Source organism: Monodon monoceros, unplaced genomic scaffold, assembly GCF_005190385.1.
Source record: "Monodon monoceros isolate NGI ecotype Baffin Bay Population unplaced genomic scaffold, NGI_Narwhal_1 Super_Scaffold_22, whole genome shotgun sequence".
Classification (NCBI taxonomy): Eukaryota; Metazoa; Chordata; class Mammalia; order Artiodactyla; family Monodontidae; genus Monodon; species Monodon monoceros.
Window position 1 is genome coordinate 22,398,040 of NW_021703779.1, and position 24,474 is coordinate 22,422,513.

General features: G+C 40.3%; 1 pseudogene; it reads right to left on the reverse strand.

Moving 5' to 3' along the window:
- Nucleotides 1-1,555: 1,555 nt before the first annotated feature.
- Nucleotides 1,556-22,747, reverse strand: LOC114905752 (annotated as a pseudogene).
- Nucleotides 22,748-24,474: the final 1,727 nt, after the last annotated feature.

Sequence of the window (24,474 nt, forward strand, 5' to 3'; positions counted from 1 at the left end):
TTCTCTTAGCTTTTGCTTGTCTGTAAAGCTTTTGATTTCTCCATTGAATCTGAATGGGATCCTTGCTGGGTAGAGTAATCTTGGTTGTAGGTTCTTCCCTTTCATCACTTTAAATATATCGTGCCACTCCCTTCTGGCTTGTAGAGTTTCTGCTGAGAAATCAGCTGTTAACCTTATGAGAGTTCCCTTGTATATTATTTGTCGTTTTTCCCTTGTTGCTTTCAGTAATTTTTCTTTGTCTTTAATTTTTGTCCATTTGATTACTACGTGTCTCGGCGTGTTTCTCCTTGGGTTTATCCTGCCTGGGACTTTCTGTGCTTCCTGGACCTGGGTGGGTATTTCGTTTACCGTGTTAGGGAAGTTTTCGACTATAGTCTCTTCAAATATTTTCTTGGGTCCTTTCTCCCTCTCGTCTCCTTCTGGGACCCCTATAATGCGAATGTTGTTGTGTTTAATGTTGTCCCAAAGGTCTCTTAGACTGTCTTCGTTTCTTTTCATTCTCATTCTCTTTTCTTTATTCTGTTCCATGGCAGTGAATTCCACCATTCTGTCTTCCAGGTCACTTATCCGTTCTTCTGCAGCAGTTATTCTGCTATTGATTCCTTGTAGTTTATTTTTCATTTTGGTTATTGTATCCTTCATCTCTGTTTGTTTGTTCTTTAATTCTTCTAGGTCTTTGTTAGACATTTCTTTTGTCTTCTCGATCTTTGCCTCCATTCTTTTTCCAAGGTCCGGAACCATCTTCATATCATTATTCTGAATTCTTTTTCTGGAAGGTTGCCTATCTCCACTTCATTTAGTTGTTTTTGTGGCATTTTATCTTGTTCCTTGATGTGGTACACCGTCCCCTGCCTTTTCATTTTGTCTGTCTTTCTGTGAATGTGGTTTTCGTTCCATAGGCTGCAGGATTGTAGTTCTTCTTGTTTCTGTTGTCTTGCTTCCTTACTTTCTTGCCTCACAAAATATTCCAGGTACACTTTGTACTTTACCTTCCCCAAGTCCGGATCAACCATTTCTTCCAGGAACACTGGTTCCTTTTAGTGGGGACCTAAACTGGTTTAACTACCAGTTTAAAATTTTTTTTTAATTTATGAGATGGCAATATAACGTAAATTGTAGAGCTATTTTGAGGATTAAATGAGAAAATCTGTGTAAAAGAGTGTACATAATTCTTGGCTCATAATATGTGCTCAATAAATTAATTTTCCCAGCTATTTCCAGTGAAGTGTAAATAATGGAATTATGGATGAGAATGACAGTTGATGAATTTACAAAATGTCAATTATAATGTTCTCTGAGAGAAAGCAATTGGTCAGTTGATTCAAAGATTAGATTACATTATCCTCCTTTCTGAGCTTTTCATTGTTTATTTCCATTCTCACTCAAGTTTCTCTCTTCAGAACTCATCCTTAGGATTTAGTTGAATTTAGTCTTGGGTTGTTGATGTTTCTTAATCTTCTCTTAAGTTAAATTTTAAGCAACTTAATATGGAAACCATATCTTATGTGTGTGTATGTTTTTTTGAGGTTTTATAATGTTATGTGACAGCTAGCGGTTAGTTCTCATCTACATTTTGTCTGTAGATTTTTGAGAGTAGTGACAGATACACATCTAACCAACATATAGAGTTTATTTGGTGAATCTTCATCCTCATTAAGTCTCCTGGACAATTGCACATGGATACAGTGTGGGACATTGCTTATTCCTTTGGCCCAGATAGCTTTACTAAGCCTGGTGTCATTGTGTACATCTGAAGTTCCCACCTCCTTCATGGCAAATTTCTGGATCCTTTTGAGTGCCCAAGGGGCAAGCTTCTTGAAGCCCACTCCCAGGATGCACTTGTGAATGTTGATAGTGTTTTCTGTGGTAGCTACCTCGTTGATGGCAGGATGGTCCTTCTGCTTCTCGCCCCTCTTCTTTGCAAGAGCTGTTCTGCTGGGCCCAGGTTGGAAGTGCTTAGGTGTTTTTCATATTTCCTGCATGTCCTACAACAGTGGTGAGCACATATGCATATATTAGATACCAGTAAAAACCTAAGTAATGTATTTGTAGAAGTCACATAAGAAACATTTCCTAGCGAAAAAGGAATGTTATAATTGCTAAGATCTTAATCTAAGATTCTAATGAAAGGTAGACTTTAAGCATACAACACCTTCTTAAAGAATTTGGCATAAACTACACGGCCTAGACCTTTTTCAAATAAATACAAGTTGGAAAGCAGAAGGAGTTGTATGTTTCTGAGCTGCCTAGTGTTGTAATATTAACAGTTTCTGGTGTCGTGGCAGGCTGTCTCCTCTTTAATCAAAGGAAAATGTACAGACTGACAATTCTTCCAACTATTCAAATGTCTCTTCAAAATAATGGTGGTAAGTAACAGGCATTTTGCATGTGCTGGTTATTTTGACCTGATGGATCTGCAAATTTCTTACTAGCATAGGAAAGAAAAACTGCTTCTTATTTTTAAGTACAGATCTTGTGTGCAGCAAATGAAGTCACATTTTTTATTTATTCATTTATTTTTTTGTGCTGTTAGAAAACCACTTTGCAGTGAGTGTGAAAGAGAATACTTATTAGGCTAATAACAGTAGAATCATAGAAATGAGGCCTGTAGACAAATCTCCCTCTAGAGAATAAAGTGTGGTTACAGAAGGTTAAGAATCTGTAAAGATCAATGGAGGCCAAGAGCTTAAAATAGAGATAAGCTGCCTGGAGAAAAAAAGTGAAAAGAAAAAGAAAACTTCAGGAAAACACTGAGTGTTTAGGATAGCTATTTTGTCTTTGTTCCCTGTTGAAAATTCCTAAAATTTCGTTTAGAGACAGTTATACATTCCTCCAAATACATCATTTTTATTTTTCACAATGTCTAAACTCCTGTGGGTGTCTTTTTCACTTCAACAGGTGCAATCACACATACACACATACACATGGGCCTTTGACTTCTGTAGTGAAACACATTGTCAAGTCAAAAGTACAGCTAATTCAGTAAAATGTGTTAATATAAGTAGTAAAAAACGACACAGGTTGTAATGGGTAAAGCTGATTCTTAAGTATAATAAGATTCCTGTATCCAAATGCACAAGTTCTAACTGAACTTTGAAACATCCTCATATAATTTGGGAGATAATGCATTATGCTTTCTTTGACTGAAAGGCAGATACTTTGATGAGAGTTTTGTTACTTCCTCTCAGTTTTCAGTGGCTTATCAAACACTACATTTGCTGTTTTTTTAAAATTTTATTTAAATACCTTTATGTTTATTTATTTACTTATTTTTGGCCACACGACTTGTGGGATCTTAGTTCCCCGACCAGGGATTGAACTCGGGCCCTCAGCACTGAAAGCCTGGAGTCCTAACCACTGGACCGCCAGGGAATTCCCACTACATTTGCTCTTTATGAAGGCATCTCTTCAATATGAAACAGGAAGGCCATGGCATAAGACCAGGCAGTTTTATTTGCCTATGGACATCTCCATGTTTTGTCTTATCCTTCCTGTCCCCCAAATCCCAAAGGAATCCCAGAATTCATGTTCTGTGTTGTAGAAAAATACATGAAAATTACAAAAAGGCTATCCTTTCTGTCTTTCTAGGTCTCTAATGTTCGTAATATTATTGGCCCCAACCTGTAAGTCACAGCCCATTTTGAAAGTTGGTAAGGAATAGTAAAACATGGTATTTTTGCCTTAATTTACCCTTTTGCCCCATTTACCTATCATAGTTTCAGAGTTCCCTTCATATCCTTACCATATCCATGGTTAAACAATTCCAGTCTCTGACTTTTGATCTTTGGGAACTTGGATGAAGATTCGGACTTGCATGGCACACTGTGCTAGTCGGTTCAGGCTGCCATATCAAAGTATCACAGTCTGGGTGGCTTAAACAACAGAAATGGGTTTTCCCACAGTTCTGGAGGCTAGAAGTTGCAGATCAAGATACTGGTAGGGTTCATTTCCGCTGAGGCCTCTCTCCTTGGTCTGTAGATGGCTGTCTGTCTTCTCACTGAGTCTTCACTTGGTGTTCCTCAGTGCTTGTCTGTGTCCTAATTTCTTCTTATAAGTACACCAAACATATTAGCCGTATCATTTTACCTTAATCACCTCTTTCAAGGCTCTGCCTCCGAATCCTGTCACATTCTGAGGTCCTAACTGGGGGTTAAGACTTCAGCATATGAATTTCGGGAGGACACAGATCAGTCCATAACACACACCATTCACCAACCTGGTGCAAGAATCTTTAGTCCACTTTATCTGTAGGGAAAAATCTCTGTTTCAAGTCATTTTTTTTCTGAATCACATTGATGTAAATATTTGTGGTTCAACATATGGTTGGCAAGCCAGAAGTGCCTCAGGGATTTAAAGAAGTGTTTTAGATACTCCAACACATTTGGTAGGTAATCCAATCCTATTGGACAGACAGCCTGCATTTCAAAACTACACCCACGTTAAATAAAGGCCAGATATGTTTTTTTTTAATTTATTTTTTTTTACATCTTTATTGGAGTATAATTGCTTTACAATGGTGTGTTAGTTTCTGCTTTATAACAAAGGGAATCAACTATACATATACATATATCCCCATATCTCCTCCCTCTTGCATCTCCCTCCCAACCTCCCTATCCCACCCCTCTAGGTGGTCACAAAGCACCGAGCTGATCTCCCTGTGCTATGCAGCTGCTTCCCACTAGCTATCTACCTTACGTTCGGTAGTGTATATATGTCCATGCCTCTCTCTCGCTTTGTCACAGCTTACCCTTCCCCCTCCCCATATCCTCAAGTCCATGCTCTAGTAGGTCTGTGTCTTTATTTCTGTCTTATCCCTAGGTTCTTCATGACATTTTTTTTTCTTAGATTCCATATATATGTGTTAGCATACGGTATTTATCTTTCTCTTTCTGACTTACTTCACTCTGTATGACAGATTCTAGGTCCATCCACCTCACTACAAATAACTCAATTTCGTTTCTTTTTATGACTGAGTAATATTCCATTGTATATATGTGCCACATCTTCTTTATCCATTCATCCGATGATGGACACTTAGGTTGTTTCCATCTCCGGGCTATAGAGCTGCAATGAACATTTTGGTACATGACTCTTTTTGAATTATGGTTTTCTCAGGGTATATGCCCAGTAGTGGGATTGCTGGGTCATATGGTAGTTTTATTTGTAGTTTTTAAGGGAACCTCCATACTGTTCTCCATAGTGGCTGTACCAATTCACATTCCCACCAGCAGTGCAAGAGTGTTCCCTTTTCTCCACACCCTCTCCAGCATTTATTGTTTCTAGATTTTTTGATGATGGCCACTCTGACTGGTGTGAGATGATATCTCATTGTAGTTTTGATTTGCATTTCTCTAATGATTAATGATGTTGAGCATTCTTTCATGTGTCTGTTGGCAATCTGTATTAGTTCTTTGGAGAAATGTCTATTTAGGTCTCCTGCACATTTTTGGATTGGGTTGTTTGATTTTTTGTTATTGAGCTGCATGAGCTGCTTGTAAATTTTGGAGATTAATCCTTTGTCAGTTGCTTCATTTGCAAATATGTTCTTCCATTCTGAGGGTTGTCTTTTGGTCTTGTTTATGGTTTCCTTTGCTGTGCAAAAGCTTTGAAGTTTCATTAGGTCCCATTTGTTTATTTTTGTTTTTATTTCCATTTCTCTAGGAGGTGGGTCAAAAAGGATCTTGCTGTGATCTATGTCATAGAGTGTTCCACCTATGTGTTCCTCTAAGAGTTTGATAGTTTCTGGCCTTACACTTAGGTCTTTAATCCATTTTGAGCTTATTTTTGTGTATGGTGTTAGGCAGTGATCTAATCTCATACTTTTACATGTACCTGTCCAGTTTTCCCAGCACCACTTATTGAAGAGGCTGTCGTTTCTCCACTGTACATTCCTGCCTCCTTTATCAAAGATAAGGTGACCATATGTGCGCGGGTTTATCTCTGGGCTTTCGATCCTGTTCCATTGATCTATATTTCTGTTTTTGTGCCAGTACCATACTCTCTTGATTACTGTAGCTTTGTAGTATAGTCTGAAGTCAGGGAGCCTGATTCCTCCAGCTCCATTTTTCGTTCCCAAGATTGCTTTGGCTATTCGGGGTCTTTTTGTTTCCATACAAATTGTGAAATTTTTTGTTCTAGTTCTGTGAAAAATGCCAGTGGTAGTTTGATAGGGATTGCATTGAATCTGTAGATTGCTTTAGGTAGTAGAGTCATTATCACAATGTTGATTCTTCCAATCCAAGAACATGGTATATCTCTCCATCTATTTGTATCATCTTTAATTTCTTTCATCAGTGTCTTATAATTTTCTGCATACAGGTCTTTTGTCTCCTTACATAGGTTTATTCTTAGATATTTTATTCTTTTTGTTGCATTGGTAAATGGGAGTGTTTTCTTGATTTCACTTTCATATTTTTCATCATTAGTGTATAGGAATGTCAGAGATTTCTGTGCATTAATTTTTTATCCTGCTACTTTACCAAATATATTCATTAGCTCTAGTAGTTTTCTGGTAGCATCTTTAGGATTCTCTACGTATAGTATCATGTCATCTGCAAACAGTGACAGCTTTACTTCTTGTTTTCTGATTTGGATTCCTTTTATTTCCTTTTCTTCTCTGATTGCTGTGGCTAAAGCTTCCAAAACTATGTTGAATAAGAGTGGTGAGAGTGGGCAACCTTGTCTTGTTCATGATCTTAGTGGAAATGCTTTCAGTTTTTCACCATTGAGGATGATGTTGTCTGTGGGTTTGTCACATATGGCCTTTATTATGTTGAGGAAAGTTCCCTCTGTGCCGTCTTTCTTCAGGGTTTTTATCATAAATGGGTGTTGAATATTGTCGAAAGCTTTCTCTGCATCTATTGAGATGACCATATGGTTTTTCTCCTTCAATTTGTTAATATGGTGTATCATGTTGATTGATTTGCACATATTGAAGAATCCTTGCATTCCTGGAATAAACCCCAGTTGATCATGTTGTATGATCCTTTTAATGTGCTGTTGGATTCTGCTTGCTAGTATTGTGTTGAGAATTTTTGCACCTATGTTCATCAGTGATGTTGGCCTGTAGTTTTGATTCTTTGTGACATTGTGTGGTTTTGTTATCAGGGTGATGGTGGCCTCCTAGAATGAGTTTGGGAGTGTTCCTCCCTCTGCTATATTTTGGAAGAGTTTGAGAAGGACAGGTGTTAGCTCTTCTCTAAATGTTTGACAGAATTCACCTGTGAAGCCATCTGGTCCTGGGCTTTTGTTTGTGGGAAGGTTTTTAATCACAGTTTCAATTTCAGTGCTTGTGATTGGTCTGTTCATATTTCTTCCTGATTCATTCTTGGCACGTTGTGCATTTCCAAGAATTTGTCCATTTCTTCCAGGTTGTCCATTTTATTGGCATAGAGTTGCTTGTAGTAATCTCTCATGATCGTTTGTATTTCTGCAGTGTCAGTTGTTACTTCTCCTTTTTCATTTCTAATTCTATTGATTTGAGTCTTCTCCCTTTTTTTCTTGATGAGTCTGGCTAATGGCTTATCAATTTTGTTTATCTTCTCAAAGAACCAGCTTTTAGTTTTATTAATCTTTGCTCTCATTTCCTTCATTTCTTTTTCATTTATTTCTGATCTGATCTTTATGATTTCTTTCCTTCTGCTAACTTTGGGGTTTTTTTGTTCTTCTTTCTCTAATTGCTTTACGTGCAAGGTTAGGTTGTTTATTCGAGATGTTTGCTGTTTCTTAAGGTATGATCGTATTGCTATAAACTTCCCTCTTAGAACTGCTTTTGCTGCATCCCATAGGTTTTGGGTCGTCGTGTCTCCATTGCCATTTCTTTCTAGGTATTTTTTAGTTTCCTCTTTGATTTCTTCAGTGATCACTTCGTTATTAAGTAGTGTATTGTTTAGCCTCCATGTGTTTGTATTTTTTACAGATCTTTTCCTGAAATTGATACCTAGTCTCATAGCGTTGTGGTTGGAATAGATACTTGATACAATTTCAATTTTCTTACATTTACCAAGGCTTGATTTGTGACCCAAGATATGATCTATCCTGGGGAATGTTCCATGAGCACTTGAGAAAAATGTGTATTCTGTTGTTTTTGGATGGAATGTCCTATAAATATCAATTAAGTCCATCTTGTTCAATGTATCATTTAAAGTTTGTGTTTCTTTATTTATTTTCATTTTGTATGATCTGCCCTTTGGTGAAAGTGGGGTGTTAAAATCCCCTACTATGAATGTATTAGTGTCGATTTCCCCTTTTATGGCTGTTAGTATTTGCCTTATGTATTGAGGTGCTCCTGTGTTGGGTGCATAAATATTTACAATTGTTATATCTTCTTCTTGGATCGATCACTTGATCATTATGTAGTGTCCTTCTTTGTCTCTTCTAATAGTCTTTATTTTAAAGTCTATTTTGTCTGATATGAGAATTGCTACTCAAGCTTTCTTTTGGTTTCCATTTGCATGGAATATCTTTTTCCATCCCCTTACTTTCAGTCTGTATGTGTCTCTAGGTCTGAAGTGGGTCTCTTGTAGACAGCATATATATGGGTCTTATTTTTGTATCCATTCAGCCAGTCTGTGTCTTTTGGTGGGAGCATTTAATCCATTAACATTTTTTTGTTTTGTTTTTTTTGCAGTACGTGGGCCCCTCACTGCCACGGCCCCTCCCACCGCGGAGCACAGGCCCCGGACGCGCAGGCTCAGCAGCCATGGCTCACGGGCCCAGCCGCTCCGCGGCATGCGGGATCCTCCCAGACTGGGGCATGAACCTGCGTCCCGCGCATCGGCAGGCGGACCCTCAACCACTGCACCACCAGGGAAGCCCTAATCCATTTACATTTAAGGTAATTATTGATATGTATGTTCCTATTCCCATTTTCTTAATTGTTTTGGGCTTGTTATTGTAGGTCTTTTCCTTCTCTTGTGTTTCTTGCCTAGAGAAGTTCCTTTAGCATTTGTTGTAAAGCTGGTTTGGTGGTTCTGAACTCTCTGAGTTTTTGCTTGTCTGTAAAGGTTTGAATTTCTTCATCAAATCTGAATGAGATCCTTGCTGGGTAGAGTAATCTTGGTTGTAGGTTTTTCTCCTTCATAACTTTAAAAATATCCTGCCAGTCCCTTCTGGCTTGCAGAGTTTCTGCTGAAAGATCATCTGTTAACCTTATGGGGATTCCCTTGTGTGTTATTTGTTGTTTTTCCCTTGCTGCTTTTAATGTGTTTTCTTTGTATTTAATTTTTGACAGTTTGATTAGTATGTGTCTTGGTGTGTTTCTCCTTGGATTTATTCTGTATGGGACTCTCTGTGCTTCCTGGACTTGATTAACTATTTCCTTTCCCATATTAGGGAAGTTTTCAACTATAATCTCTTCAAATATTTTCTCAGTCCCTTTCTTTTTCTCTTCTTCTTCTGGAACCCCTATAATTCGAATGTTGGTGCATTTAGTGTTACCCCAGAGGTCTCTGAGACTGTCTTCAGTTCTTTTCATTCTTTTTTCTTTATTCTGCTCTGCAGTAGTTATTTCCACTATTTTATCTTCCAGGTCACTTATCCATTCTTCTGCCTCAGCTATTCTGCTATTGATCCCATCTAGAGTATTTTTAATTTCATTTATTGTGTTGTTCATCATTGCATGTTTCACCTTTAGTTCCTCTAGGTCCTTGTTAAATGTTTCTTGCATTTTCTCTATTTCCAAGATTTTGGATCATCTTTACTGTCATTATTCTGAATTCTTTTTCAGGTCGATTGCCTATTTCCTCTGCATTTGTTAGATCTGGTGGGTTTTTATCTTGCTCCTTCAACTGCTGTGTGCTTCTCTGTCTTCTCATTTTGCTTTTCTTACTGTGTTTGGGGTCTCGTTTTTGCAGACTGCAGGTTTGTAGTTCCCGTTGTTTTTGGTGTTTGTCCCCAGTGGCTAAGTTTGGTTCAGTGGGTTGTGTAGGCTTCCTGGTGGAGGGGACTAGTGCCTGTGTTCTGGTAGATGAGGCTGGATCTTGTCTTTCTGGTGGGCAGGTCCACGTCTGGTGGTGTGTTTTGGGGTGTCTTTGGCCTCATTATGATTTTAGGCAGCCTCTCTGCCAATGGGTGGGCTTGTGTACCTGTTTTGCTAGTTGTTTGGCATAGTGTGTCCAGCACTGTAGCTTGTTGGTCGTTGAGTGAAGCTGGGTGTTGGTGTTGAGATGGAGATCTCTGGGAGATTTTTGCCATTTGATATTATGTGGAGCTGGGAGGTCTGTTGTGGACCAGTGTCCTGAAGTTGGCTCTCCCACCTCGGAGGCACAGCCCTGCCTCCTGGCTGCAGCAGCAAGTGCCTTTCATCCACACAGCTCTGAATAAAAGGGAGAAAAAGTAGAAAGAATGAAAGAAAGAAGATAAAATAAAATAAAGTTATTCTAATAAAAAATAATTAAGAAAAAAAAATTTTTTTAAGTTAAAAAAAAACAGAAAAAAACAAACAACCAAAAAAAAAAATGGACGGATAGAACCCTAGGACAAATGGTGAAAGCAAAGGTATACAGACAAAATCTCACACAGAAGCAAACACATACACACTCACAAAAAGAGGAAAAGGGGAAAAAATAATAAATCTTGCTCTCAAAGTCCACCTCCTCAACTTGGGATGATTCGTTGTCTGTTCAGGTATTCCACAGATGCAGGGTACATCAAGTTGATTGTGGAGCTTTAATCCGCTGCTTCTGAGGCTGCTGGAAGATATTTCCCTTTCTCTTTTTTGTTGGCACAGCTCCCGGGGCTCAGCTTTGGATTTGGCCCCGCCTCTGCGTGTAGGTCGCCAGAGGGCGTCTGTTCTTTGCTCAGAGAGGACGGGGTTAAAGGAGCCGCTGATTCGGGGGCTCTGGCTCACTCAGGCCGGGGGGAGGGAGGGGTGCGGATGCGGGGCGAGCCTGCTGCGGCAGAGGCTGGCGGGCCGTTGCACCAGCCTGAGGCGCGCCTGCGTTCTCCCGGGGAAGTTGTCCCTGGATCCCGGGACCCTGGCCGTGGCGGGCTGCACAGGCTCCCCAGAAGGGAGGTGTGGATAGTGACCTGTGCTCGCACACAGGCTTCTTGGTGGCGGCAGCAGTAGCCTTAGCGTCTCGTGCCCGTCTCTGGGGTCCACGCTGTTAGCCGCGGCTCGCGCCCATCTCTGGAGCTCCTTTACGCAGCGCTCTTAATCCCCTCTCCTCGCGCACCAGGAAACAGAAGGAAGAAAAAGTCTCTTGCCTCTTCTGCAAGTCCAGACTTTTCCCCGGACTCCCTCCCAGTCAGCCGTGGTGCAGTAACCCCCTGCAGGCTGTGTTCATGCCGCCAACCTCAGTCCTTTCCCTGCTCTCTGACCTGAAGCCCGAGCCTCAGCTCCCAGCCCCCCCCGCCCCGGCGGGTGAACAGACAAGCCTCTCAGGCTGGTGAGTGCCGGTCGGCACCGATCCTCTGTGCGGGAATCTCTCTGCTTTGCCCTCCGCAGCCCTGTTGCTGTGCTCTCCTCCAGGGCACCGAAGCTTCCCCCTCCGCCACCCGCAGTCTCCGCCCGCGAAGGGGCTTCCTAGTGTGTGGAAAGCTTTCCTCCTCCACAGCTCCCTCCCACTGGTGCAGGTCCCGTCCCTATTCTTTTGTCTCTGTTTATTCTTTTTTCTTTTGCCCTACCGACGTACGTGGGGAGTTTCTTGCCTTTTGGGAGGTCTGAGGTCTTCTGCCAGCGTTCAGTAGGTGTTCTGTAGCAGTTGTTCCACGTGTAGATGTATTTGTGGTGTATCTGTGGGGAGGAAGGTGATCTCCGCCTCTTCCTCTTCTGCCATCTTCCCCCTCTCCCCAGATATGTTTTTTTTTTCTCCCACTCTCCACCCTCCACCCTGTACCAACTGAAATGGAATTATTTGCGGAAAAAAATTATGAGTAGAAGAATCAAGGAGAAACTCCAGATTCTCTTCCTAAAACTCTTCCAGGCGTTCATCTAAAGCATTTTATATATGTGTGTGTGTGTCTGTGTCTGTGTTTGTACATATGTGTGTGTATATATATTTATATATATATATTTTTTATTTTCCAAAGATCTATTATCACGGTGAGAACGGGATAACACATTTATCATATAACATCTCTTCTAAGTGCATTGCTACAAATATCTGAGATGTCACATTCCCTCCCCCTCCCTCCCTGCCTTTTCTCTCCTTCTTGCTCTCCCTATCCCCCCAACCTCCATTACCTTGACTCTATAATTCCCGAATTCACACCTATAAGGGGGCAGGGTCAGCCTTCAGTAAACTGATTGCTAATGCAATTCGTTTACCAGTCACCCCTCTGTTATCACTCTGAGTCATCTGATGAAGACAGTGAAGTTAATGAGGACGCGAAAGTGAAGAGAAGCAGGGAAGGATGATGATAAGGAAGAAAAGCACAGGACTGAGAAACGTGGGAAAGAGGGCAGGCTGTGACCTCTGTCAGGGGCAACCTGGAACCCAGAAGCAAGGGGAGAAGTGAAAGCTTCTCCCTGTGACCCTCAGCGTATTAGGATGCAGCCAATCACATCACCCAATCGGATCTTCTGACAAAAATCTCCGTTGAAGCAAAAATGTATTTTCAAGATAATATGTATATAGGAATGATTATATGGTTTTGGTATGTTATTTCCTTGCTATAAAGAATATTTATTTATAGAAATACCACAAGCCTCACACAGTTTCCACGGGTATGAGGGATCATTTACAAACAAAATATTAGAATCTACCAATGTAGAAAACATCAAGGTTGTAATGAGGAAGATGCTTTTTATTTTTTATTTATTTATTTTTAAAGCAGAATGAATAGTGCCAGCATGCTGTCACTTGGGAGAACCGTGTAGTTGTTTGCAGGTCATGGTGCTTAGTAAATTGGTCCAGTGCTATTAAGAAGGAATTATAGAAAGCATGTTTGTTTTTCTGCTTGATGGCCAGCAGTAATTTTAATAGATTCCTGAATTCTGTCTCCAGGCAAACCGGGAACATAGGGAAATCATATTCAGTTGTTAATAATTTTGTTGCTGATGGGAGTGGTAAAGAGGATTTATTTTAATCATTTTAGGACTTATTAAAGGGACGTAGCTGGGAGCTGAGAGGATTAAGCACTTCAGGTGAGTTCACTGGCAGGCCCACATGAAAGTGGGATTTTTGTCTGTCAGGAAAAAACGTACCCACTGCGAGTGTCCCAATGGCATAGGTGTTCAAGGAGCCTGGGACCCCTGCAAGGTGAGAAATCAAAGCCTGGTGACTGATCAGTACTCTAAAACACCTCTCATCGTTCTGAATGTTTTCTCAGCAACGTAAAGCACACTATAGCAGTGAAGGTCCTGGGTGTGGCTCTGGCCGTTATTAATTCCATGGTCTTGGACAAATTACCTCACTTTTCTCTGCCTCAATGTCTTTATCTGCAGGAATGGCAATAACAATAGCAATTACGTACCTACAATAGCACTTTGAAGGTCAGATAAGATGATTATGTCTTACAGCACCAAGCATGATGCCGAGTGAATGCTCAATAAATTATAACTATTCTTATTAATATTTTATTGTTATGCTTAAAATCTGTATGTGCTTCATTATACACGTTAGAAAGAGATACCCAAACTTAAGGAGTATTGAGAAGAGAATGGGCCTAGGCCTTCAATTTTGATGGTATATATTGCAAAGTAATAGGTCTGCAATTTGGAAAATAGAAATTTACAACATTTTCTGCATAGAAAAATGTGTGATGTTCTAATGCTCTCCAGTTGCTTGAACTATTTAGATATCAACTCAAGATACATTGTCATCCTTTGTTTTATTTTGCTTGTACCTTTGCTTGTACTCAAAAATATTGTCCCTATTCAAATAAAAGTTTGTGGTATTTTCCTTGGTTATTTTTAAAATGTAAGGTTTATATGATCAGATTGAGCCTTTTTCACTTTTATCCAGCCTGTTTCCTGAAATTAAATATCTGTAACCTTTCCATTGAATATGCAGGGTTCATGGGGTGTAATTATAAAGCAACTTTATTTTTGTCTCCCGGTATCTCTTTAACGTTTTTCTATGGGGCTGGTTCTTTCGTTAGCCTTTGATAAAATTTAAGGGAAGTCCCATGATTTTTTTTTTATTATTTTATGTATTTATTTTTGGCTGCGTTGGGTCTTCATTGCTGCGTGCGGGCTTTCTCTAGTTGTGGTGAGCGGAGGCTACTCTTTGTTGTGGTGTGCGGGCTTCTCGTTGCGGAGCACAGGCTCTAGGCACGCGGGCTTCAGCGGTTGCGGCTCACGGGCTGTAGAGCGCAGGCTCAGTAGTTGTGGCACGCGGGCTCAGTAGTTGTGGCTCGTGGGCTCTCGAGCGCAGGCTCAGTAGTGGTGGTGCACGGGCTTAGTTGCTCCATGTCATGTGGGATCTTCCCGGACCAGGGCTCGAACCCGTGTCCCCTGCATTGGCAGGCGGATTCTTAACCACTGCGCCACCAGGGAAGCCCAAGTCCCGTGATTTTGGTGTCCACTTTTAGGTAATAAGACAACCTATCGTCGGTGATTGTCCTGTCAAAATATTACATTCCACTGGAAGGTAAAGCTTCTCTTTTCTTCTGCTTTGCTTGCTGCAGGCTGGTTGCCAGTCGGTGGGTGGGTGGGGACTCTGGTTGGTTTGTTCTTTCTTTTTCTCTTGCGTGTTAATCCCTCTTCCTCCAAAGAAATTTCAGACCCCGCTCTAGGTTTAGAGCTAGAAGAGGCAGAGGGTAAAGAGGACAAGAATATTCTTGCTTGCCTGCCATTGTTTGGTGATCTAGCATCCACACTCTGTAGATCTGGCAGGTGTTTGAGGCTGAGTCTTTTAGGGGCACCTTTCGGGGTCCATCAGAGACCCTGGGGCCCTTTGCCTCTCTTCCTCGCATCGCTGGGGGTCTCTCACTCTCACTTTTAGTTCGTTTGAGAGGGCAAATGCATCTCTGATTGCCCTTGGCTGGCTGGCGGGCTGGCTGGTTACTAACTCCTTCCTTAACATCTAGTCATCTGCTGGCACTTTGGACAAGACAGGAGATGCAGCTACACTAACCTGCTCATGTGTAGACTACATGTTTTCCCATGTTATTCTAGGAATGCACATGACCCCCAATGAAGTGACCTTTCTTTTATTGCTGTTTTAAAGCAGTGCACTAGCCAGGTGATGGACCCTGACATTACTTACGGAGGAGTCTGACTCTTTTCCGGTTGTTTCTGCACCTGTGAGACAAATAGGTGAAACTTTTCAGGTGGTGTCAGTATACTTCTTTGCCTAGGTTTGGGAAAAGCCGTCACAGCAAATCCATTTATTTTTCCAAAATTCCTCTATCTAACTACTTTTAATCTTCTCAGATCCTCAATTTGGGTGTGGGGTTAAGAGTAGAATAACAGGTTATTTTACTTTGACTCTTAACCCAGGGGTAACATTCTATTATTCTGGAAGAATGCCACTATTATGTGGGTGTATCACATGACAAGATGCTTTACTTTAAACTCTTTTATAACTGTTTACCAAGTCCCATTTTTTCCTTATTTTCTTTATATTATCTCATAGCGGTATATAAAAAATTGTGCTAAATAGCACATGACAGAAGTTTACTGTCTTAACCGTTTTTAAATGTACAGTTCAGTAGTTAATTCACATTATTGTGCGTCTTGGACCACATTTTAAACATCTCATCGTATGTTGAAAACAATCCAGCCTTTTCTGTGATTGTTTCTTTAAAAAAGCATTTTGATTATAATATTGGTTGTTAGACATTAACTCAAGCTTCTTCCTGTAAAGGGAACTGGTATCAGGACAGACATGGCCAATAAGGAGACAGAATCTCATGAAAATTCAGTTCAGTAGCTGTAACAGTGCCAGGCCTCATGGAGATTGTTGTTGGAAGGAGAGGTAGGAGCAGAAACAACTCTTGAAAGAGCTTCATGAGCCTCCTCCATTCCATAGCTACCCTATTAATAAAACTCGAGTATTCCTAGTCTGCCAACTTCTTTTGGAACTGATGCTATCTGCTTACTGTTTTCCTCTTCTTTGTGTATCATTTCTTCACCCATCATAATTTTGCTTTTCTCATAGTTTCCGGTTCATAATAATTTCTATTTACTGCCTTATGGCTCTGACAAACTGTTCATAACTCCAGCTCATCTTCACACAGTGAAATTCCTCATTCTCTTGGTATTGGTATTTCCTAATTTAAATTTTCAAGAGAGGAAACTGGATTGTCTTTGTTTATCTTTTCATACCATGTGGGCACTGCCAGCCAAAGGATTGGTTATACTTGGGTCAAAGTGTGGCTACAAATGGCTGCCCTTTGAGCAGAGGCTGGGGGGAGGTCGTTCCTGAGAAGGCACCTGGGTATAGGAGGCAACATGATTGATTTTATGTACTTAATAAAAATATTTTGTGTGCATGCTTAAACAAGAGTAAGTATTTCTTTATTCATTTTTTCAGCGTTTGGCAGAAAGCAGGAACTCTTATAGGAGAAAGATGGTAATAAAGGCTCTGAGAACAAAGAATTGAAAAAGGGCTTCTGAGTTTCTGATTGTAGTGGATTTTTTTGAGGGAAGGACTGTTTTCCTGGTTTGGGTTCCCCCAGAAGCGGATCCTGAGATAAGAATGCTATTGCAAATAGTTCATTTGGAAGACGATAACATGAAACACTGGTAAGGGAAGAGAAGAAATGACAGAGGGCAAGGAGGGCAGCCAAAAAAAGTGCAGTATGTTAAGTGGTTACCACCGTGGCTTATTCCACTGGTTAATTCTGGGAAATGTACAGTGCATCTCAAAGTTATCTCAAATGGGTGCCCAGGAAGCTGGATATTTATCCATCAACTCCCTGTGGATCATTGGTTGAGGGCTACTCCTGGGCCACTAATATCTATGGCACATCTGGCCTGCCCTCTGTGTCGTTTATAGCTCCATGACCAGTAAAAAGCCCTCAAGTCAGGAGGCACAGGGGTTTGCCGTCAGCAACCTTTAATGTGTGAGGGCGAGAGCAGAGAGGCTGTGGGCCGGGCACGGTTGGCACTTACCCCCAAACCCCCTCCCCATTTTCTCCTTTCTTGAATGAAACCTGATTTTATCCAGGTATTCGTCCCTTAGGGAAGGTTGACTTACCTAAAGCTCAAGGGTAAATTTAGATTAATCTTTTTTTTTTTGCCTTTTAAGTTAGTTTTATTTCAATAAATTCTTTAATACATTTGTGTTGTACCATTCAACATTAATCTTCCAAGATCGATCACATTTGTTTTTCAGGAGGAATCAGTCTTAATCAAATAGAAAAACACACTGAGGCGCCCCTGTGTTCGTTGCTCGTGACTCCTCCTCCCAATTTGTGAGCGGGCTCAAGCGGTCTTAGGCATTCAGGAGAGAAGCATTCTTATTTAAGCTTTTGGTGGTTCATTTTGCATATATATTTTTTTGATTGAAGTATAGTTGACTTACAATGGTGTGCCAATCTCTGCTGTATGGCAAAGTGACTCAGTTATACATGTATAGACATTCTTTTTTTAAAGTTTGGATTAATCTTAGCTATTTATGGATATCCCATTCCTTGTATCTGCTATTTGGCGTAGGTGTGGACACGCGGTGCAAGGTGGTATGAAATGAGAGATGAGGTCTGCTAGAGGGGCTCTGGGAAAGGTTTCTTCCTCCTTATAAAGAGACTCATAGGAAAAGGCAGCATTGTATTATACACTGGACCTCGGGACTTCCCTGGTGGTCCAGTGGTTAAGACTTCGCCTTCCAATGCAGGGGGTGCAGGTTCAATTCCTGGTCGGGGAGCTAAGATCCCACATGCCTCCTGGCCAAAGAACCAAAACATAAACCAGAAACAATATTATAACAAATTCAATAAAGACTTAAAAAAAAATGGTCTGTACTGGACCTGTCACATATTCATGAGTCACTTGGAAATGTTAGACGCACCTTGGGACCATGAGCCCTGAATTAACCAACCCTAAAGATACCCTGCCTTGAAATTTCTCAATTTGAGAGGTGACAGCTTTTCCTGATTATCTAAATCATTTTGAGTAAGGTTTATTTTTACCTGCAGTCAAAGACATCCTAATTGGTACAAGGATAAAGTGTAAGTACCAGATGACAAAGCTCATTTTTGAAGTTTACAGAAAGGTTTATAAAGAGATCATAGGATCATGTCAATATGTTGTGACAATTCTAGCTCCCTTTGTTCAACCTTTACACCCCTTTTATAGTACTGATAACATTCAGGGGGTTTTGCTCATGATGGATCATGAGTTCTAGAACAGCAGTGTATTCAGTCTCAACCTTTGATTGCATACGTACTTATTATACTGTGATTAAATGGGAAAAGTGCATAAAACACTTTTTCTACATACCGAGGTACAATGGTTGGCTTGAAGAAAATCACGGGTGCAATTGGTTGAGCTGCCAGCTGAACCAACAACTTTTTTCCCCTGTAGACTGTTCTTTCTTGAAAGAAAGACTGACAGAAAAAGTTATGGCTACCCAGACTTGGGTATTTGACCATTTCTCATAAATGAATGAACTGAACATGTTACTTCAAGGAAAATGACAATATTTGTTGCCAATGATAAAATTTGAGCTTTCGAGTATGATTTTGATTTTCGGAAAACTTTTATCCACTAAGGTGATAGTTTCCCAACACTTAAAGACTCTTCAGATGAGTTTAGTGGTGATATTAACAAATGTAATTTTTAAATATTGTATAATAAAATGTGTCAGCATTTGGAAAATCTGCGTAACTCAGTGACACAGTGTTTTTCAAATGAGTGATACATGATATTATAGAATCCTGTGTGGGTAGAATATCCATTCAAAGTGCAAGATAGACTAATGGATTTTAATGGAACTAAAAACAAGTTTAGTAGTACGGTTTTTGGTTTCACATTGCAACTAACTGCTAAGAAACTACCATTTGTTGAGTTTTGATATAGTGTTAAAGAATAATATCCACGGTTATATGAAAAGATTCTCAAAATAATCCTCTTTTTTCTAACCACATATCTGGGTGAGGCCGTATTTTCTTCATATATTTCAACTAAAATAGCATGTCACAACAGATTGAAGGCAGGAGCAGATATAAGAATCCAGCTGTCTTCTGTTAAACCAGGCAGTAAAGAGATTTGCAAAAATGTAAAACAATGCTGCTCTTCTCACTAATTTTTTTCCTCATAAAAAATATGTAATATTTGTTAACATGTAATGGACTTATTTTTAAATGAATTAATATTTTTAAAATGTCCGTTAATTTTGAATACAGCAAATATTAGTAAATGTAACCCACATAAACCAAAGCTCTTTGGAGGTCCTCAATTACATTTAAGAGTTTACAGGGTCCTGTAACAAAAAAAGTTTGAAACTATCTTTAGAGGGCATAGTGGAAAGGGTTCAGAGCATTGAGTATAAACCAAGAGATCTGGGTTGTTAACGGCCAGAAACAGAAGTAGAGGGTATATGGGATTAGTTAATGATCTTGAAATAAAGAGTGATAGAGGGGTTAGGAAGGAGGAGGAGGGGTGGGAGAAATTTCTAGAAGCATGGAAGTTCTGCCCTCCCTCTTGACCCCTGTAGATGGAGGGATGGAGGTCAGTGGAAGGGAAGAATAGATCTGGGGCGATGTATTAATGCATCCTACGTTGTCATGGTTCTTGATGTTTATTAAACCAACAATAAACAGAAGTAAAACGTTTAACTTTAAAAGGGATTTCTTCATAAATGAGCACATTTAATGTTTTTAAATTTGGGGGATGCAGACTTGATGGATGGAATTTTTGCTCTTCAGGAGGTACATGACCTTTCCTAGGAAACCAGGGAACATATCGTCATATGTGAATGAATGAATCTCAGATTGTTGGAGAGAACCCTTCCCAGTGTGCTAAGTATTAGTGAATGTTCCAGGTGTGTTTCAGCTATCCAGACTGCACGTAAAAATTGAGTGATGGGGACTCTTAGAATGAATAACAGCATTTACTGAAACTGGAAATCTTGAGACTTCTGGATCCAGAATCCACAATGTCCAGCCTCAGCCTTGATGTTGCACCAGTTTGACTGTAGAATACATCATCCTTGCTCCTTAGCTGACAAGTCTTGCCTTTTTGACATTTAAGCTACAAAATGTAGGCTACTCCTTGGAAGAAATCTTGTAATTATTTGCCAGTAGAAAAAGAATGATGGGTTAAAGTAAATATATGCTGTCAAGCTGTCAATAATTATTTAATACCACTGTGTACAAGGAATGGTCCACGTCAAAGTGCTCTAAATGAATTAGACAAAGAAAGTACATTTGCAAAGTTTCTGGGGTAGTCACATAAATACATACTTACAATATATAATATAATATAAACTTGAGATAGGGAGGTGGGCAAAACCACTACCAAAACCAAAGCCAAAACAAGAACAAAAGATATGTCTGCATCAAATTTGAACAATAATTTTTATTTTAAAACCAGTTGGGAAATGGAAGAAAGGCTATTACCTTACTGGGAAGGGAGGGAGGTTGCCAGAGACTCTCGCATTTATGGATGCCAGACCCTCTGTATCTTCCAAGAACTTTGGAAGTACTTTTTGCCTCACGTTTCATAGATGAAGAAACCAAGACTCAAGAAAGTTGAGGAAAATTTTCCCTAAGAATTAGAAGGTTGCACAATGGAGGTTCAAGCCCTAGCTGTTTTTGTCTTTGAAGGCCATTCTTTTTATGATTCCTTAGAAATTCCCAAGTCAGAGCCTATAGAGAACATACCCATTAACTGTAGGGAGAAGACCACGTTGCTGGAACTATTGTTTCTATTTTATATCATCTAGTTTATAAGAAAAAAGGTTCTGCTCTCAGTTTTTACTGTTCTTTGAAAAAGCTGGGGAGTAAGCAAGGAAGTATTTGTTAAGAAAACAAAGAAACACAGCTTTGGAGGATGTTAGGGGAAGACCCTCTAAATCAGCAATATGGCGGCTGTCTGTGCCCTTGCCCATTGAGACAACACTTTTATCAAGATATCCTATTGGGTAAGAAGGCCTCATTTTTGCTGCCTCAAAATAGATGCGATGATATAACTTCTCTGTGCTTTGCATTTCTAACTGTTAAGCAAGCAGACACCACCAGTCTCAAAACAGACATCCGCAGGATACATAGCACTATAGCGTGGGCTTCAGAGGAAAGATTCCTTTTCAAGGACTTTGAGCTCTATGGAAGGAGACACATTCACATAAACCTAACTTTTCATGGTTAGTTTAATAGTTGCCATGATTATTACTCTTTAAAGTATTCTGAGAGTAGGTACCAATTCTTAACTACTTACCTAATTCGCTGTTATTTCAGCAGCCTTGTCCAGTGTTCTCAAAATGGCCCACTCCACTTTGAACTTATTTACTACTCTGTTCTTTTTTGTCCTTGTAAAGTTCTCACAGTGCCCTTAAGTAGGTTTTGCCCTGGGCGCTGCTTACCATAAGTTAGATAACTTCTTTATGTCTTAGTTCTCTTTTCTGAAAGCTAGAAATAAAAATATGATCTATCACTGTCAGAAGTAAATAAGGCGATAGTTGTAAAACCTTTAGTCCAATGCCTGACTCATTAAATGCCAGCTATTATTCTTGTTATTATTAATACTCAATCATGTTATAAAACAATCCCAGTTTTAAGCTATCTAAAGTTTTATTTTGCTCAAGTGTTTATTCTTTTTTAAAGAAAAATTTATACCATACTTCCAAAAAGAACTTGAAAAGGTTTACCATTAAAGGCATATTAAAAGTAAGGCTTAATAATGGGAGTAAAAATAAAAAGTCTGGCAAAGTCAACTGCCTCAGAAACATAATCAGGGCCACAGCTGACTCTCCCCATAGGTATTGGAATCACTCTTTCATCAGAAGAGTGCTGGGACTGACTGTTGGGGGATCTTGACAATGCTCCCAAACACTCCCTTTTGCTCTGCTCCATCCTTTCCTCTGTTCTAATTTCCACACTGCTGTCTTCTCCCTTGGCTCTTATCACTCCCATTCAGTCTAAACCTTCCCACTTGGCCCTCCGAACACCATTTCATGGCGTCCTCAATCTCCTTCAAGAGGAAGAACGTTTCTTCTTGTTAGGAAAGGCATTCTCCCACGTGGGGTCTTTTGGCCCCAACTCGGCCGCATAAGAATGGGCCTTGTGGGGGATGGCACTTTCCTTACCAGGAGATAAAGCATCCTCACAGTTTGTGATGGGCTTATCACCTTGTGGGGGCGTATCTTCCTCTCTTTCAGACTCAGGTGTGCTCCTTTGTTGGTTTTAAGCGGCTGCATCGTGTGGTCCCTGGCCATCCCCACTACTGTATCTTTCTTCTTCGGCACAAGAAGGGTGCTTGCAAATCAGGAGGGATGTGCTGGCCGTGGGAGACTGACACGCACTACTGAAGCTGACCTTGCTGTCTCTTCTCTATGTGAATAAGACATGGTTGCATCCAGTGCTGGACTGGACTGTTTGCCTTGACAACTCCAATATCAAGATGCAGTGGGCAGAAGTATTGGGATCTCTACTCCCCATAACAGGCAACTGATGGCACTTGCTTGACACATCTATCTTGCCGTCCAGAGCTACTGCTTTTCCTGCAACTCTCCCTGGTGGATGCATCTTCTCAAACTACCTACTCACTCAGCGTTGGGTGTTGAGATTGGCTTCCTAAGTGGAGATTCTGATCTTCATTGCTGGGCTTTTGCATTCTTCTGTGCCTTTTCCTCTGGAGCTCATGTCATCTAGGTCCTCACCTGATGCTTTTCTTGTTGCTGTCCTTGGACTCATTGTCCATGGCATCATCCCTTGACAGTTTCACAACTGGCTCACACATTATTTTCTACCTTGTCATCATTGTATGAACAAGGAAGAGCTACGCAAGTAGATCTCTTCCTATCTTGACCTGTACTTCACTGAACTTCATTTCCATCCCATTCAGCTACCTACTCTCATGAAAATAACCTGTCCCCACTTACAATTGTTTCTCCTCTGAAATCTTAAAAATTTGCATATCTCAACTTTTCACTACACCCTATATAGTTCTTCCAGTTCTCTGCTTTCATTTTCCCGCCTCCCCTTTTCTTTGCTCTCATTGAGACCTTTGGTTCCAAAACTCCTTCTAGTCCTCTTGTGATTGAGCTCCTTATCCATAAACCATCACTTCCTCCACTCTTGCCGGTGTTCTTGATCATCTTGCACCATTGCTCCATTGTATTCACCAAGGTAAAACAAACTAGTTAAGCAAAAGCCCAACAATCTTCTCTGTATGTCATTGGAACTTTAAATCTGGGCCTCCGTGTACCCGAAGAGGTACTTTCATTCCCTTAGCTTGGTGCTGCTACAGATTCATGATTTCCGTCCTTAGGCTGTCCGCATTCACTCTTTCCCATTCATTTCAGCATCTGTGTACATCTCCACTCTGCTCAAACTTACTGCTCCACCATCTCTTCACTCACTTTGCATACAATTCTGCCTACTGCTGTGCATCTCACAAGAGAAAATAGAAACCAACTTCTTCAGCTTCTGCAACCGCACCTAGTTGGATGAAAACTTTTGGCCTGTCTGAGTGGAAGGTACACCTTCTTGTGGCTAAAACTATGCTTTTCACCCATACTCCGGATGCCAGTAACTCCTGACTTCTTAGGCATTACATTTTCTAATATTTCTCTGCTCTCCTATGCTCCATCTTATAAACTCAACAAAACCCCCAAACCCTTTCTTGACAATTCGTTCCCTTTCAGTCACTGTATTCTTTCCTTCCTTTCATAGCCAGACTTCATGATGGTGTTATTTACATTTAATCGCTTCACTTCCTTATATCCCATTAACTCTTCAACCCACTGAGACATTTAAAGTTATTCCTAGAGTTGGTTCTGAGCTTCCATGCAATGAAGACAAGACAGTAGAAACAGGGACACTGTTTTCAATGACTGTTACAAGGACATTTTTGTTCTACAAGGGAGAAAAAAGGTCCTGTACCTACATTTAAAAGGAAGTGATTGAAACATTAAAATGAGACAGTGATCAATGTTATAGGCATTACTTTATGGAATGTGAAGAAATATTCTGCATTTATATCCACTGTTTCAACTAGCAGCTGGAGAACACTGGGTGTAAGATTCAGCGCTCCGGTGAGAGCCCTCAAAACAGCCACTGTGTGCTTTTGAGAGCAAAGCTGTGCATAGCTACCGTTATCAGATCTGCAGGTGGGAAGTCTTAATTTTGAAAACTGAAAAGTTTACTAAGTATGTAAAATCTCCCCCAACCTTGGTTGAAGAATCAGAGTACCAGTAGAAGGGAAACAAACTTCCTCAACAAAACAAGAAGTTTTGAATTTGTAAAAGTTCACAAAAACATGGAAAGGATAATGGAGAAAAATCAAGGACAGGGATTATCAGTTGCCTGCAGCTTAAATCCTGGTAACGGTTATTCATTTGTGTGTTTGTGTGTGTGTGTGTGTGTGTGTGTGTGTGTGTGAATAAAAATAAGAGTTTAATAAGGATCTTCAATATTTATTTTTTC